Source organism: Impatiens glandulifera, chromosome 1 (genome assembly GCF_907164915.1).
Source record: "Impatiens glandulifera chromosome 1, dImpGla2.1, whole genome shotgun sequence".
Classification (NCBI taxonomy): Eukaryota; Viridiplantae; Streptophyta; class Magnoliopsida; order Ericales; family Balsaminaceae; genus Impatiens; species Impatiens glandulifera.
Genome location: NC_061862.1, coordinates 96,940,412 through 96,945,660, shown reverse-complemented (window position 1 = coordinate 96,945,660; position 5,249 = coordinate 96,940,412).

The following is a 5,249-nucleotide window of genomic DNA, read 5'->3' as shown; positions in this document are numbered from 1 at the left end:
TCAATGACCGTATCTTCTTATTCTTTGAACACTTATTTAAGTAACCGGTTCACATCTTCAAATAATCTCGCTCCTATCCGGTATCATAAAATCTGCTTAAAAACTGTTAACACTCTGATCAATCAAAATGTCTGATTAGACTTAGAAGCCGCTCAATCATTCGGTCTCAGAGAAAAGAATGCGTCATCCATGACATAGGCAAAGGGTTTTGGAGGGAAATCTCCTGCTCAAAGTTGCCGCCCACCCTTTTCACACTTAACCGCCCATAGTTTGGCGCACTTTCATCTTGGAGGGAAAATTCCCGCCCATTCATGATGGGACAGTTGGGTTTCCAAACCGTGCCTATAAAAGGGGCCTTCGGTCATTTTCTTTCATTCTCACGCGAACTCACTTTCTCTCTCTAAGCTTCCTAAACTCTCTGAAACCGTTTTCTCTCATTCTCAAACTCTTCAACATGGGTCGTGATTCGGCGTTGTTCAAGCTCTACTCTCAAGTGGATTTCGAGGAAATCCGGCAGAATGGGACGACCGAAGCGAAGGAAGTTATTGATCGGCTGATTAAAACCGGTCTGGGATATTTCCTAGGCGGTCCTCACGTAATTTATAAAGATGCGGTCGAAGAGTTCTTCAACACCGCAACCATCGCCTACGACAGGATCATCGCGACGGTTTGCGGTTCCCAAATCGAGATCACCGAAGCATTGGTGGCCGAAAGCTTGCATCTCCCAACTACCGGCCAGGATGCAACGGCAGAAATAGACAATGACACCTTTGAGACAGCTTGCCACTTTTTATCGGCAACCACTGAGCCGATCACTACATCCGGAAGTAAACAAATGCTGAAGCCGGAATATATCCCGGCATGTGACGTATTCGCCAGGGCGATACTGGCAAGGGGAGGAAACTTCAGCAACCTTACCAAAGACAAAATCAAGATGATAATCGGTCTATTGGAAGGAAAGAGGTCAACTGGGCAAGATCAGTGTTCGGCAACCTCATGGACATGGTGAAACCGGATTCAACCCGGTCATGGGGATATGCCGTGCCCCTCGGTAAGATCTTCCTCCATTTGAACATCAACGTCGGTCCCGGTGTTGCGGTAGCAAACCGTTGCCTCATTAGATCGAGGCAATTCCTTCCAAGAACGCAACCGGCCTCCAGTTCTACAGGTGGCCGAAAGAAGAAAGCCGCAAAGAAAGATGCCCCGGCAAAAGCAAAGACCGGAGGAAAGAGGAAAGAAAAGATAACCTTCATAGACCCACCACAACAAACAGAAGATGAGGAGTGGGCCCCTGAGGAAACCGACACGGAAAGGACCGATGATAGAACGGTCAACGACGACGATCATTCGGCTCGGAGTCCGAACGATGCCGAACATAGCGCCAATCCTGAAACCACCGAGGGTGAAGAAGGAGTTGATAAAGGTGCCAATTATGAAGGCTACGACAAGGAAGAGGCCGACGAGGCCGAGGCCGAAAGATTAGCCCAGCAAATCTTTCAGGGCATTAACAAGCGAGACGAGGACGTTATAGACCTATATTTGGAGTGGCATGAGCACCGGTTCTGTATAAAATATAAAGAAATCCTACCGGACTTCCCGCAAAAGGACTGCATCGACAGATTGGAGGAGGTAGAGAACATGATCTTACGCCTCACAAAATCCAATACACTTCAGGAGGTACAGAGCCGAACTTGTCTCCTGATACCGAGAAGCCATCTTCGGAAACTAAAAAGGCGCATCCGGAAAATTACGGAAGAATATAACGAGGGCGGATCGGTGGACACCATAGCACCGCGGGTGTTGACAAAGCTTGCAAAGGACAAATTGGAAATACGTCAAGAAATAGAGCGGCTGGAAGCAATATGCAACCAAAGGCAAGTACCGGTCTATACTGCTCCGGTAATCGAAGAATTTCCAGTTAACTGTCAAACACCTCCAAGGGAGGTTGAGGTACCGATTTCAGAAGCTGAGGAACCGATACCGACATTGGGAGTTGAGGTTCCAAACTTAGAAGTTGAGGTACCGAACTCAGAGGATGCAGCACAATTAGAACCTCCAAATGAAGAGGATGCATCGTTAAATCTCGATGAAAGAGCCGATCCTGATCCCACCGAGCACGCGCCTCCCTCACCACCAGAAGACACCGCCTCGGATCCTACTAAAGAATGGGCTGCTAAAGAATGGGTTGAGGACCGACTTCAGAAGCTTGAAGCATCCATTTCAGAGCGGATCGATGACCGCGTACAAGAACACGAAGTGTCCAAGTTTCAACCATTCAAGGATAGATTCAACAGCATAGCTGACTCGGCCATAAAATTCACCGACGTCACAAAGAAGCTGCTGGATCAACATCAAGCCCGACTCTCAGAACTTAGCACCGGACTATGGGAAGAGGCCGGTGAGCGCGAAAAGTGTGTTCAGAGAACCGCAACTCTAGAGGATGTGACCTCCAACTTAAAGAAGGATTTCGACCGGGTCTCAGTACTGGAAAAGACAAACGAGACTCTCGTGGCCGAAGTAAAGGCCCTTACCGAACAGATGACCGAAATTCTAAAGGCTAAGGAGAACGCGGACGCCGCGGCTATAGAGGCTGATGCCCAAGTAGCTAAAAGGGTCCAGGATGCGCTGGACGCCGAAGCTGGCAAAGATAAAGAGGCGCCGCGATCGTCTCAACTGACCGAAGCAGAATTGGAAGCCGAAAGAATAAGAAGAGCCGAGGCCTTATACCCAGGGTATGCAGAGAAAGTGGCAAGTCAGGCTGCGGAGGATGCCGCACGGTTGGAAAGGGAGGCACGAAGGCTGGAGGGCTTTGCAAAGGAAAACGAGAAGAAGAAGAAAGCGGCCGCCTCCGTTTCCGCACCGAAGAAGAGACAGAGGCAGGCTCCTAAGAGAGTTCGGATTGCCGAGATGTTCAATGAAATCTCTGAACCGGTCACTACGGGTACTTCGCAGCAAGCCGACCTAGTTGAGGACGAAGTCGAAGAACAGCTGCGGTCCCGGTCTAAAAGACAACGATCCTCCGAGCAGACCAGGCAACCGCAACCGAAGAAAAAGAAGAGTGCCTATGAATTCAGACTCTGAATAGGGACTATCCTTCTCTTTCTCATTTGCCTTAGAATTTATATATGCTTTGTCTTTTCCGGTCATCTATAAATATATATAAAGTTATTTTTGAATCCGGCCTTATTTTGCATTCCTACTTAATTTTGATAATTTTAAATAAACTAATCAAAAAGGGAGAAATTGTTAGATAAAAGATAAAGACTCTTCCAAAACTTTTCTCCCAAAATTTTTCGAAAATTCTCCCAAGTCAAAATCCGGCCAAACAAAACAACCGGCCTACGGTTGCAAACTTACATGATTTTGATAATTTTAAATAAAATAATCAAAAAGGGAGAAATTGTTAGATAAATTTAGACCGGTTCGAATAAATCTAACTTAAACAAACTTCCCATGCAGGAACAAGGAACCGCACCGGATGAACAAAAGAACCAACTGAAGAAACCGAACCGGTCAAGCTACCAAACCGATCAAGAGTATTCGGAACGTGACCGCACAAAGGAAGGATCGGCCAAGGCTCAAAACCGAAATCATCAAACAGCCGATCATCCACAAGACAAGAATAACCGGAAGAAGTCCGGTTACATCACTACCAAAGACATTCGGCCAAGTCAAGCGGCCGACCAGTACAAGAAGACAATTTGGGTATCTATTGAGAATGATACCAAAGAAGCAGACTGAATACTTCCATATCCATGCAAGTCTGAGGAAAGACTGTAGGCTGCAGAAAAACAGTACTACCGGATCCTTCTACTTCGGGATAAGCCAGAAAGGAAATCTTCAAAGTACAGACAACTGTCCAAGCAGACAGTGCCTACATCAAGTAAAAGACAAACCCGACAGGTTTGCCTTACAGACCGGCAGGTCTGAGACACGATACCAGGTCTGAGGAGACGACCGCAGGTCTGAACCTCTGAGACACTGAATCACTGCACCTCTGATCAGCCAATCAGATTCAAGGCAGTGAAATATGACCGTTGGCATATTTCACCTATAAAAGGAGGTAGCTGAAGAAGAGTAAATGCAGTGACTTAAACGGGACAAACATTGGGATAACGAAAGCTAAGAGCATTTACTACAAGTGATAACAGTGTGCTATTCTAGAAAGCCTAAGTGTTGAAAGTTAAAGTGTGTTCTACAATTTCGGTGTAAATTGTAAGAGTGTTATCGAGCAGAGAATAAGTCTCGATCGGATTGTACTTGTATTCCTTAGTGAATATCCTTCTCGCGGTTTCGAGAGGAAGGGGTGACGTAGGAGTTTTATCTCCGAACATCCATAAAATCTGTTGTGTTATTTACTTTCTGCTGGCTTCATCATATAACCGACTAACTTAACCATACCGCTCCAAACCGACTTTACACTAACCATACCAAATCTCCATCATCCGAAACCGACCGTGCCTATCATACAAGCATACCGCTTCAACCTGAAAGCAAACCTCTTCCGCGCTTGAACCTAGTTCAAGGGTTTGTGACAGGTTGTGTAGTATTGAAACCCCGGTGTTAATCTCTAACCGGATTAACCACCACCCTACGAGTGAGAACCGTTAACCGGCCCAACCCCCGGTCCACCAGCGGCGACCTAGATCCTAACAACACGTTTAACATGTTTTTCACGTTTTTGGCATTATTAACACGTTTTTGACATATTTGACATATTTTTCACATTTTAACACGTTTTCCCCATTTTTGGCACATTTAACACGTTTTTAACATGTTGAACATGTTTAACACGTTTTTGGCTCATTTAACATATTTGTAGTACATTTAACGTGTTTTGGTACATTTAACACGTTTTTCACATTTTTGCACATTTTCCACGTTTTTTGCACGTTTAATATGTTTTGGCACGTTTAACAGGTTTTTGACATTTTAATACGTTTAACACGTGTTTGCACATTAAACATATTTTTGACATGTTTAACATGGTTTTTGCTCGTTAACACATTTTGACAAGTTTTAACACGTTTTTGGCACGTTTAACACGTTTTTGACATGTTTAACACGTTTTCATGTTTTTGGCACATTTAACACGTTTTCACGTTTTTGGCATGTTTAACACATTTTTCACGTTTGGCACATTAAATGTGTAAAAAATATATTAAACGTGTCAAAACGTGCCAAAACGTGCCAAAAACGTGTTAAACGTGTCAAAAACATGTTAAATGTGCCAAAAACGTGAAAAATGT